The sequence below is a fragment of the Crocuta crocuta genome, unplaced genomic scaffold, assembly GCF_008692635.1.
Source record: "Crocuta crocuta isolate KB4526 unplaced genomic scaffold, BGI_CrCroc_1.0 scaffold1, whole genome shotgun sequence".
Lineage (NCBI taxonomy): Eukaryota > Metazoa > Chordata > Mammalia > Carnivora > Hyaenidae > Crocuta > Crocuta crocuta.
Window position 1 is genome coordinate 2,827,713 of NW_027527930.1, and position 13,628 is coordinate 2,841,340.

Below are 13,628 nucleotides of genomic sequence, written 5' to 3' on the forward strand. Positions count from 1 at the left end.
AGACAGGTTTCTTCCTGACTCTAGGCCCCTGGAGATTTAGAATATTTCTTTAGAAAGCTTGCAATTGTAAATTGTTTCTCTGCTTCTTTAAGATATAAATATTTTAAAAAGCCTCTTTCCAACTTTACAACCTAGAAATATCTTTCATAAGGACCTGGCAGCCAAGGAAGATAGTGCCCCCATTTTCCCAGTCTTGGTAGGAGGGTAGGAGCTTATTTAGGTAAGCACCAATTAGCAAGCACATACTGTCTAAATCGCAGTAGAACATTTGCAGACTTCAGAATTACATAATTTGCTCTAGACCTTCCATCAATCAGCAAACCCATAAAATCCTCCAGGTACCTTTCCACTAACTCACACTAGCTCTAAAACACCTCTTCCCTTTGTTTCTGCAGAGTTGGTTATTGAAATAGTCTTGAATGAAGTCTTCCTTGCCTGTTTAATTTTTTCCTGCAATTTTTGCTTTGACAAGGTAAATTTGTGGAATGCAGAAGCTATAAACAAAGTTTGGGTTAAAACTTCCATCAGTCAAGCTCCACAAGAACATAAAAGAAATGAAAAACAGGGTCAGGCCCACTAACATAATCTGAAATGTCTTTCATATTATGCCTACTTTCTAAGACTATGAAAAATATATATTAAATTTTCAAGACTGAGAAATTCTGAATTAAGTGTAATAAATATAATTTTGAATGTGTAGCTGACTTTGAAAGAAAGTAATAACAGGGGCGCCTAGGTGGCTTAGTCGGTTAAGCGTCCGACTTTCGCTCAGGTCATGATCTCGCGGTTCGTGGGTTCGAGCCCCGTGTCGGGCTCTGTGCTGACTGCCAGCTCAGAGCCTGGAGCCTGTTTCAGTCTGTTACACCCTCTCTCTCTGACCCTCCCCTGCTCATGCTCTCTCTCTCTCCTAGAAATAAATAAAAACATTAAAAAAAATTAAGATAAAAAAAAGAAAGTAATAACAAAGAAAACAGCTATAATACAAAAACAAAATGAAAATAGAATCCAGGGATGAGATGTGCATGGACTCTAAGGCTGCCATCAAAGACATGGCTGGCCTCGGTAATGCAAGGGCTTCAATTTTAAAACTTAGATGAAGACAAAGCCCATTCCAGACAAACAGGTGGGACTGAGTTTCTCTTCATAAAGCTGGGACTCTCAGAAAGCCATATCCTTTAAATGGATTCAAAACATTTTGAACAATGGTAAAGGGAATCAAGAAACAATGCACTTGAGTCTAAAAGATTAAAGAGAATTTAAGGGATAATGGATGTAGATTGAGATTGCCTATTTTCCTTCCAATAACATAATAAAGACATAGGAACAGAGATAATATTCAAAGGTATAAGGACTGAGGACCAGTCATTTCATTTGCCTTTTTATTAAAAAAGAAAACAAGTTGATATTTTTACCATACACAGAATGTACATAAATCTTCAACTAATCTTCCCCTTGAGCAGCATCTTAGTACAGATCTGCAACTTATGATAGGGTTATGGCCTGATAAAACCATCATAAATTTAAAATATCATAATTTGAAAATTCATTTAATACATTGAACTCATCAAACATCAGAGCTTAGCTTAAATGACCTCAAACATGCTCAGAACACTTACATTAGCCTACACTTGTGCAAAATATTCTAAACAAAGCCTATCTAATAAAAAAGTGTTGAATAGCTCGTGTTATTTATTGAATACAAAAATGAAAAACAGAATGGGTGTATGGGTACAAAATGGTCGGTGTGTTGGTTGTTTACCCTTGTGATTGCATGGCTGACTCAGAACTGCGGCCCCTGCCACTGCCCAGCCTCAAGGGAGAGCATCGCTAGCCCAGGAAAAAATCAAAATTCAAAATTCAAGTATGGTTTCTACTGAACATGTATCACTTTTGCACTATGTTGATCAAACCATCATAGACTGAGTACCTTCTACATTAATCGCCCTAGTAAATCCATTAGATCAGGCCTGATCCAGGGACGCCCTCTTCACAAATAAATCAACATCACAGGGAAAACAGCCATCCTGGAGCTTTAATATTGCCCAGATTGTCTGTGTATCTAAATACTCTCAAGGTTACTATTTACTTTCCAAAACAATAACAATAATAGTTGGCAATTACTGAGCACTAATATGTGTGAAGCATTGTACATGTTCATCAAATTTCAATAGACCTTAGTGACAAGGCTATGAAGTTGGTTCTACTGTTAGGTCCTTTTTATATATAAGGAAATTAAGGCTTGGAGAGTTTAAGTGTTTTGCTCAAGGTCAAAGAGCTATAAAGCAGTGGATCTAGCATTTATACAATACCTTGACATTTAATATGAAATAAATGGATTAATACGCAATTAATTTAATTGCAGGTAACGTCTTTGGCAGAGAAAAGCTGGCTCAAAGCCTGTGAGTAAGTTGGATCCCCTCCCTGAAAGAAAGAAGTATATAAGTTAAGGTAATTTTTTAAAATATTTTTATTTATTTCTAGGAGAGAGAGAGAGACAGCGTGAGCAGGGGAGGGTCAGAGAGAGAGGGAGATACAGACTCTGAAATAGGCTCCAGGCTCTGAGCTGGCAGTCAGCACAGAGCCCGACTCGGGGCTCGAACCCACGAACCACAAGATCATGACCTAAGCGAAAGTCGGACGCTTAACCGACTAAGCCACTCAGGCGCCCCAGTTAAGGTAATTTTAATACATGATCCATGGCAAGATGGCTCAGAGGATTATACTGCATTCTCAATATTTTCATCCCATTAAAGGACTAAAAAAGCTGAATATAAAAGAAAGTACCTCCAAAAAATGACATTAAGAAAATATTACTTAGAATTTCTATTTCCTTAAAATCTGACAAACTTAGATCATAATCTTTGAGTGTATCAACATCAACACCCAAGGCACTGAGAGGAGCTCATCTGATCCTAGAACCTATTCAATATAAGAGAAGAATTGTTTGTGTTAGATTTCTATTTAAAACACACATGATTAGAAGTATCTTGTAACATCCATTTCTAAATTACAGAAATTCACATCCAGCCCTTGTTGGCATAGACATTTAAAAAGGGGGGAAGCACAATCACAAGTGCATAATCCAATTAATATCTCAAAGAGAGCATACCATTTAACCAGCTACTACCCACATGAAGAAAAGAACATGACAAACACACCAGAAGACTCCCATGTGCCTTCTTCTAGTCACTGCCCTTGAAAAAAAGCAACTGTCATTTTGATATTCATCTTTTCATTCTTTTTTTTAAATGTCAAGTATAATTAACACAGCATTACAGTAGTTTCAGGTGTACAATATAATGATTTAACAGTTCTATACAATTCTCAGTACTCAAGATAAATGTATTCCTAATCCCCTTTATCACTTCATTCTTTTTTAAAAAAAAAAATGTTTATTTTTGAGGGAAAGAGAGAAAGAGAAAGAGTGCATGAGCAGGGGAAAGGCAGAGAGAGGTGGGGACAGAGGATTTGAAGTGGACTCTGTGCTGACAGAAACCCACAAACAGTGAGATCATGACCTGAACTGAAGTCAGACGCTTAAACAACCGAGTCGCCCAGGCACCCCATCAATTCATTCTTTACCTCCAAATCCCCACTTCCAAATGCTTTATGAACTGAAAGTAGGTATGCAGATAGTGTGGAAACATCTCAAATACTACACATTGGAAAGGAGCATGTTATCTTTGCCTCCCACAGCCTCCTGTCCTTATGGTCGCCATCTCTACCCTGATCTATCATCCATCTGGTTATCCAAGCTATAAATCTCAATATTATCCTCAACTCCTCTTAACCCTCACTGTAGTCTATTGATTCTCTCCTAATTATTTTATTATTTTTTAAATAAGTGATACTTTTTTCTCTTGCCCTTTACAGAGACTTATGACCTCAGATCTAGACTGGGATCAATAATCTGCAAATTAATCTTCCTGCTTCTTACTATTTCCATTCCTCCTTCTCATCATTAAAGCCAATAATGACTGAAATATTCAAGGTACCATAGGAAGGTAACGTGGCTGGACAGAGTGAGCAGTAGGGAAGGAAAGCAGAAACAGTTCTGAGTGGCAATGGGGCATAATATTCTGTAGGGCCTTTAAGAGTAAAAAGATTTACTTTTAGTAAAATGGAAAATCACTGGAGGCTTTGAAGAGAAGAGTAGCATAATCTGACTCATATTTAAAAGAAACAGTATAGCTGCCTCTAATGATAAGAGAGAGGGAAAGCCGAAAACTAGTTAAAATAAAAAAGCAGCAAAGTGAAAACTGATTGAAATTTGGACGAGGCTGGTGATGGTGTTGCTGGCAAAAAGTCACCAGATTCCAGGTATATTTTGGAGACGGTGCCATCTATATTTGCCTAAGAATTGGATTTGGGATATAAAATAGAATGAAGAGTCAAGGAAGAATCCAAAATTTCTGACCTGAACAACTGGAATTATTGAATTGCTATATTAGTTTGCTCAGGCTTCCATATCAAAAATACTATAGAGTGGGTAGCTTAAACAATAGAAATTTATGTTTTCCCGGTTCTGAAAGCTAGAATCTAAGATCAAGTTGCCAGCCAATTCAGTTCCTGGTGAGAACTCTGTCTGTAGACGGCCACCTTCTCATTATGTCCTTACATGGTCTCACCTCTGACCAGGCACAAGGAGAAAAAAAGATGTTTTTTCCTTCTTATAAGGTCACCAGACCTAGATTAGGCCCTCACTTTATGTATTCACTTAACCTTAATTATCTCTTAAAGACACTATCTGGAAATATAGTCACACTGGGAATTAGGGCTTCAACATATACATTTTAAGGATGCTCAATTCAGTCTCTTAACAGTTGTCAGCAAAAAAGATGGAGGAATCTATAGGAGCTTTTTTATTGGGTATTATTTGGAGTATATCAGAGGTTTTGTTTAGACACAGCATCTAATTGGCTCTGTCACATAAGAAGTTGGATATAATTGTCTAGAATTTAGGCTAGATGTCTGACCTCGGGATATTAATTTGAGGGGAACCTGGGTGGTTCAGTTACTTAAGTGTCCAACCCTTGATTTTGGTTCAGGTCATAATCTCACAGTTCATGAGTTCAAGCCCCAGGTCAGGCTCGCAGTGACAGCATGGAGCCTGCTTGGGATTTGTTGTCTGTCTCTCTTTCACTCAAAAAAGAAAAAGAAAAAGGAATCAAGGAATCGATCCCATTTGCAATTGCACCAAAAATAGTTACCTAGGAATAAGCCTAACCAAAGAGGTAAAAGATCTGAACTCTGAAAACTATAAAACATATATGAAAGAAACTGAAGAAGACACAAAGAAATGGAAAAACATTCATGTTCATGGATTGGAAGAACAAACATTGTTGAAGTGTCTATATTACCTACTTATATTACCTATCTACACATTTAACGCAATCCCCATCAAAATACAACCATCATGTTTAGCAGAGCTAGAACAAACAATCCTAAAATTTGTTGGAACCAAAAAATACCCGGAATAGCCAAGGCAATCCTGAAAAAGAAAAATGAAACTGGAGGCATCTCAATTCCAGATTTCAAGCTATATTACAAGGCTGTAGTCATCAAGATAGTGTGGTACTGGCACAAAAACAGACACATAGGTCAGTGGAACAGAAGAAAACCCAGTAATAGACCCAAACTCTGTGGTTTGGGAGGAGGAGAAGGAGGAGGAGAAGGAGAAGGTGAAAGAAGGAAGAGGAGGAGAGGAGGAGGAGAGGGGGGAAGGGGGGAGGAGAAGGGGGAAGGAGAAGAGGGAGAAGAAGGAGGAGAAGAAAGAAGGTGGAGNGTACTGGCACAAAAACAGACACATAGGTCAGTGGAACAGAAGAAAACCCAGTAATAGACCCTAACTCTGTGGTTTGGGAGGAGGAGGAGGAGGAGGGAGGAGGAGAAGGAAGGAGAAGAAGAAGAAGGAGGAGGAGGAGGAGAAGGAGAAGGTGAAGGAAGGAAGAGGAGGAGAGGAGGAGGAGAGAGGGGGAGGGGGGAGGAGAAGGGGGAAGGAGAAGAGGGAGAAGAAGGAGGAGAAGAAAGAAGGTGGAGGAGGGAGAGGAGGGAGGGAGGACGAGGAGAAGGAAGGAGGAGAAGGAAGGAGGAGGAGAAGGAAGAAGGAGGAGGAGGGAGCGAGGAGGAGGAGAAGAATTTTAAGGATGAAGTTTCTTAACAAAGTCTTGATTTTATTGTCCCAGGTTCAACTTTGGAGGCCATGATGCAGAAATCTTAGCTATCTTAGATTTTATAAAGATGAATTAGTGCCAGCCAGGGATTCTGCATCTGAGTCTGGCAGCCTGCTTGAAATGAAAAGACCTACAAATATTATCTCTAATTGAATAAACATTCCATCTTTATGTATTATTGCACTAGCTTACCAACAATTACTTCAAGTGCCATAAAGAACAATCTTTAATGTCATGGGAACGGTATTTCCAAGCTACTAAAGTGATAACATTATAATTGTTCAATTCATGACCCATTGCTTTTGATCTGAAGGTAATTATGATGTACATAGAGGCTTTGTACATTAATACCCTGCCTGATTAAAAGAACAATCCAGGGACAATCTGGGGTATAATTTGGGGATTCAGTATTTGTTCCAATGCATAATAAAAGAATGTCAGCTACAGAAAAGCATTAAGATGAGCCAGAGGTAGGGAACATTTGAGGAAGCCTAAAGGGAAAAAAAAAAAAAAAAGTATAAAAAGCTCGGCTTTGTTTGTCTTTCTACTTAGTATCATCCATACATCACAACCATTATTGAATTTTAGGGTTACATGACATGAAAGAAAAATGCAGGATTAAAAAAGTGAAAACTGTAATTGCCAGTAAGTAAATTTTGAGATGTCTTCAAATGAGAACAAATAGCAAGCCAATTAAGTTCAGAGTGAGTCTCTATGTCTGATAAAAGTACTATTGTACCATGCCTTGCATAGCATGAACTGAAAGTCAATAACAACTTAAGTTCAGATTTTTATGGAGGTTTTAGAAGATATACCAATGAATCACATCAGCAAGTAACACAACAGGCATGATGTATTTTGGTGGATTCCATGTAAATGGACAATTAGCTTTAGAAACTGGAATTAACAGCTCTACGAGCCAAGAAGTAGATACCTGAAAGATCAGCATGGTATTTACATAAATCATGTAGAAAAGAAAAAACAAGATTATAATGGGCATGTTATTTTTTTTTATTTCTTCTTCTCTTATAAACATATTTTTCAAACACTCAACCAAACATAGTTCTGTCCTTACAAAAACCACAGCCTCATGGGGTGAATCCTAATATAAACTAATTGATGACAATATATGTTAAATGGGATTATAGTGAATCGAAATTTTGCTGTGGAAGCAGAAGGAGCAAAGTTTAAAAAAAAAAAAACAGGATAAAGGAGGAAATGGTGCTAGATGCTAGAGAGTTCTTTTTTCTTTTACTATTTTTTATTCTATAATTTCTTTTTTATTTAAATTTTAGTATACAGTGTAATATCGATTTCAGGAGTAGAATTCAGTGATTCATCACTTACATACCACACCCAGTGCTCATCACAAGTGCCCTCCTTTGTACTCATCGCCCATCTCCCACCCACCTCCCTCCATCAACCCACAGTTTGTTCTCTGTCATTAAGTTTGTTTCCTTAGAGAGTTAATTTTTAAAAGACTTCTTAAGATTTAAAATATGAGCCTTGCCCCTTTCAATTTGAAGATAAGCTAATAAATTCACTTTGTGCCTGAGAGATGCAGGCACAAAAGCCAATAGACACTTCCTCTCTATTCTTTTGTTCTGGGATTAGCTCAGAAGAAATCCCTTATATACAAAGCTTTTACTCTCCCTCTTTGAAATAAAGAAGGAGGAAGAAAGAGGAGCTTGCGTTTCTTTCTGAGATTTAGACTTCTTCATCATGGATTTCATCTTCTTCGTGCACTGCTGAACCAGACTGATTTGATCAAAAGTCAAAGCTAGAAGGCGGCTGAAAGGGAAGACTCTTTTGCAAGGTAATGCTTTAATAAATCAGAAGGTTTGGAGCCATTCTTTCCTCAAGTACCTATACTTTCCTAAAACCCTTTTGATAAGGGATCTACTTGGATAAATTTTAAACTCTGGCTGAAGAAAGATTTAGTAAATTAGCTTTTGTCTAAATAGTCCTGAAAAATGCAACAAATAGATATCATCATGAGAATAAGGATGAATTTGTATGATGAAGTCCGTCCTCACTGAGGAATTCTGTCCAAAATGTACTTGATAGTTAAATATTTACTCCTTGAGTCTCTGTAAGTTATTTAAAAAATAGCCAAAATTCTTCTTATTCTCACTGATTGGTTAAAATTGACCTTAGCAAACAGTATTCTATCCCACATATTGTCATTTCTGATAATGCACTAGAATTAACTTGGCGCTGTCTATCTTATTAGCAAGCCATTATTTTAGTTAATGTTTAGTTAATTAGCTAATATTAGAATATAATAGAGATTATTTTTGATGTTTTTTAAATTTTTATTTAAATTGTCAATGAGTTAATGTAACATAGGACAATCTTGCACTTAGTTGCAGGGAATAGCACGACAAGATGAAGATTCTAGTCTTAATTGTGACCGTCTTGAATTTTGTGGCTTGCTTCCCGGTAAGTTTCAGTATTTTGGATAACAGTATCCTTATGAAACTAAAAATTAGATGGAGGGAAAACACAAATTGATTATCATTAGCTTATGTTTAATCCAAGAAAGAATATTTGGCTAAACAAAACATCATTGTATTTTTAATGTTCTATTTTCTATTTATAAACTCCCTTCCCTGAAAATAAATAACATACATAATGAAGTAAAGATAACAGAAATTATAATGCATGATACAATATACTTTATAAAGGGCTCTCTATACCTGTCATACTTTAAGACATTCTATACTGAAAGTTTGCTTTGGGACACCTGGATTTATATTAATATATAATAGATATATTTTTATATACATATACATATATTTCTATTTATATATTGCAGAGGCTACTTAACCCTTATATGTTAGCTGTTCCTTTTTAGAATGATATTGAATATTTCTGACTTGATTAACCTAACAACTAATGGATAACAAAGAAAGAGACCTTCAGAATGTTGCTTTATTTGATCAATTTAGCACTGTGACTACTGATTTCAGGTTTTAGTAAAATATAATCAGCAGGAAGAACCTCACAAAAATGTTGTATTCTTTCCCTTTAGTATAGTGGGAATCAGGAAACACACAATCACACAAATCATTTGTCTGCCAATCCACCTTTGTCTGCATCAGATGGCCACACAGCAAGCCAACTCTCATCCATTCTAAGAACAAAAAATAATTCTGCACCTACAGATGATCCAAACAGCTACTTTGAGTCTACTGATGCAGTAACAAGGCACTCTGGATCTCTTTCAAAGAGAAACCCCTCAGAGACTCTTCAAGCTAGCATATATAACTTTCTCCCGTTTGGGGTTGATATACCAAGCAACCCTTCAGCTAACCAGACTTCAGCTAGCTTCACTTACTTTGAGGGTATAGGAGGCAACTCTACTCAGGAAGAGGCTCCAAGGAGCAATGCTGCACCTTCATCTGCTGCTACGCAGGATACTTCTGCTGTCAGTATCACAAATTCCAGATTTGCACCCAACTCCACAATAACACAGAACAGGATGGCTGTTCCTGGGGAAAGTAACATCTCAGCACCTATATCCATAACCACCCACCGGTATAAGTCTGATTCCATTGTTATTCCCCACTTTCAGACTGGCAAAGACTCCAAAGCAACTCAGAGTCTTGGACCCTTCTTTACACCCACTGGAAGATCTAAACCATTCTTTGTTCCTAATCCTGTTGCATACGTACAAAACCCTAAGAATGAGTTCGGTGCCTCTGCAGATGACAGCACTGCTGTCACAGCAGATGGAAACAAACTCCTTGGAACTTATACCACTACTCGTGAGGAAGAAGCAGGGCCACAAAGTGTATACTTTACTGGTGCTACCACCCTTACGAAAGAACGTGATACAGCCACCATTACAGCCATAGACATTCTAGAAGATTACACAACTTTGTTTGATGTTCCTGACATGGAAGATGAAAATGTAATTATAATTGACAATACTTACCTGGAAAGATATGGCAAAACTGTGAGCAGTGCTCCAGATGTTCTACAGAAAGACAATTCTATTGTAATTGATGCCAGAGACAAGAAGTATCATCATAGAACTACAGTTAATGCTCAAACACCTAGCATTTCCTCTGCAAAAAACAGCAATGACTTCGAATCTTTTCGTATTCTGAGTACTCGCAACAAGGCTGATACCAAATCTAACATGACTGCCACTGACACTGATGAAGCTCCTTCCAATATCAATCCCATTAATACTACAGATTCTCTTCTTAATTATAGAATATATAAGGAACACAATGATGTTATCAGTAATTTCTATGATAGCAAGACAATGTTGGATGTAGCCAAAAATACTATGCAACCAGGGGATTTAATTATTTCCAAAACAAATGGCATCACTTCTACAAAGCACTATGCTAATCCTAACTCTACAGAGCCACCAACTAACACCAACATTAATTTTAAAATAAGCTGGCCTTTGAAGGACGATACAATAATAGGAGGCAGACATACTACTGTACAGGTGGAAAACATCACAACACCTAACAATAACAATATTGCTGGAGCAACTGGATCTAAAGTCACTGATTCAGTAATTAAGCCCCATTCCAATATTTTTCCCAGTGTACATTTTAAAACAAATAGGAATAATTTTAAGTCTGTGAGCAATGATGAAATTGAGGAGGTCATTCCTGTGGTCCAAGAAATTGCAAATATGGACCAAGATGATGTAGTTATAGAAGAAGTAATATTTCTTCATCCAGACACTTCCACAACAGAAATTAGAAGAAAAGTTTACTCTCTTAACCCTGATGCAGATTATGCACAAGCAGCAAGAAACAGAATCATCCTCCTTTCTGACATCCCCGATATGTTCAATCCCTTTTTGAAAAATAAAATAAAGCCCTTTGCAATAGGTAGCACAAACCTCATCAGCAAGAGAGGTAACCATAGAACCCCCACCTCAATTACTGCAAATGATGCCACAGCTGAAATGGATATTGAAGGAAAGAGTGTGTTTAAAAGAGCCAATTTTCAGAGCAGTGCCACTCCTATCATCACTCACCCTGGAACTGCTGGACCTGCCTATTTGAGTGAAGACAGTGTAGCTGACATGACCTCAGCTTCAAAGCTCAGTGTCACTCTTTCAGATAAATCTCCTGACTCTGTGGATGAAACCATTAGCCTCTCAACTAATAATAATCACGCCAGTGGTGGTATAGGTCCCATCCCTGAAACAGACTTTCCTATGAACAAAGGATATACTCTTCCATCAGTAGCTGAATCATCTACCCTAACGTCCAAAGCCCAAAATAATCAGGCTCAAAACTCCCCGCTAATTGAAGATGATTCTTTGGCTGGTGCTTGGATATCAGATCCTGTGGCTAACACTCCTCATCTCATTAATGATGCCATTATACAAAAGTGGAAAATTAATAAAGTATTAGTAGATCATTTGAACATTCCATTGGAGTCTACTTTCACCTCTCCCACTGATGACTACAATGCCACTGCCAGTGCTGGTAAGAGGACCACAAATGTGACTGAGAGCTCTGAATTGATGATTAATAAGTCCAGCATACCAGAAGGAAGGCCCACTGTAGCTATTAACACCTTGAATACAAGAACAGCTGGTTTTCTTACACCAAAACAAAGATTTGGAAGTTTAATAGACAAAAAAAGTGAAAATGAAGAGGAATCAATTCCCTATGTGGATATAAGATCTTCAGTGGAAGAAGATGGTATTTTTCAGATAAAAGAAGACCTTCCACCTTCACATAATTTCAAGCACTCTGAATCAGGAAACAGTGGCTTTGAAAGAAATGGATTTGTGGCTATGGACAGCACAAAGTCTCTTTCCACATTAAGTAGTAGTATGCCTACTGCTGAAGTAACAATAAGTAGCAGAGACCTTACCACTCTTGCAGGAGAAAATGTTGACATTCTATATGATGTCACTAAACCTACAAATGACAAAATACATTTTAATACTATAGCCACCGAAGCAATAGTTAATGGTGTGGGGGAAAGTGCAGCTGTGAAACAGAACGTGGAAGCAGCAGATAGCACTGAATTCCTTCCATCTAGCAATTCTATCCCCCAAGGTAGAAGAGATCACCCTACATTCTCTAACTTTTACTACACTATAATCACTGATAATCCTCTCCATATAACCAAGGAGAACCCAAATGTTGCTCAGAACATTAAGGAACATAAAATATCACTCTTCACAATGGACAATGCAGACCTTGGTGATTATGGAGATGGTTATCAAACCCTCGCTGCCATCATGTCAAGCAATGCTAAGAAACTTCTCAATCAAGGAAAAATGTCTGGGACTGAAATAACAAATATCCCTCTTGGCAGTCCTACTATAGTTGATGATATTTCCAAAGAGGATAAAACTACTGAAGCTGTGACAGACTTGACTTCAATAGCTGCCACCTTGCCAATAAGCAAAGGCATTCTGGCCATGAATGAAGTTAATACTCATAACAGTGAATCTAATAGAGTAGGAGATGGCTTTACCATGTCCACAAGAGGTCCCAGTGTATACAGAGATGATGGCATTCTATTAGTAACTGATTCCTCTGCTTCTATGCAGCCTGTTGCCCCTTTCAATCATCCTCCAGCAACAAATCTTATAAAAAAGATATTCTTGGCGGATACAATAGTACCAAAAACTTTTCATAATAAGTCTATCCCAGCAGCTTTGACAAGAGCTGTCACTGCTGCTTCTCAAGGAGATTCTGACACCATGCTTTACAGTGCACAATATGAATCTAAGGACCCTTTTAAGGAAGATATAACAGTGAACTATGAAGCATACCCACAAAAAGACATAGGCATTATGGCAAAGGAAGAAGATGTATTTAAAGAAGAAAATGTGAGGGATAATAATTATGTTACACCTATTGCAGGTGATAATGTTCCTAAAGGCAATAACTTGACAGCTAAACATTTTTCTCTTAACTCTGATGTATATAATTCTACCAGATTCAAAGGAACTACCAAAACCGCAGCTGACCAACTTGAATTTGAGACTCCTGCATCAACCCATATGACTGAAGTCTCCTATCTTCTACTTAGAAAATTTACTCCTCAGTCTCAAAGAAAAGTAATTATAAGAAACAGCAATAGTAGTGCTGAACATGATACATTCTTTGGTGGTGATATTCTTTATCCAATGATGAAAGAAAATGTCCCAAAAGGCTATTTCTTTTCCCCTAAAAGAAGATCTACCTTTACAACACCAGAGTTTAGAATTCCATTGAAAGATAATATAAACCCTGCTCTGGAAGGCACTGTGTTATTAGGAAAAGAAACTTCCAACAAAAATTATGCATCCTATACTGATGAGCAAACTGATCCAGGAACAGAAAAAGACCAAATCGCTACAGGTAGCACAACAAATTCTCACACAAGCATTATACCTGTGACCTTCTCCATTCCTATCTCCTCTGAAGACTCAAATGTGAAAAATTATTACCATATGTCTGGAACAGGTAC

General features: G+C 37.5%; 1 long non-coding RNA gene across 2 annotated transcripts in view; it reads right to left on the bottom strand.

Annotated features, from left to right (window-relative positions):
• LOC144220736 (uncharacterized) overlaps window positions 1-13,628 on the bottom strand; it is a 40,333-nt gene that overhangs the window by 12,069 nt on the left and 14,636 nt on the right. Inside the window, exon 3 of one of the 2 annotated variants that reach the window (XR_013331841.1) lies at window positions 8,506-8,654. The exons of the other annotated variant lie outside the window; for it this stretch is intronic. This is a non-coding gene — a long non-coding RNA (uncharacterized LOC144220736). Of the gene's footprint in view, window positions 1-8,505; window positions 8,655-13,628 lie in introns of those variants that run through there. 2 annotated transcript variants of the gene reach the window in all.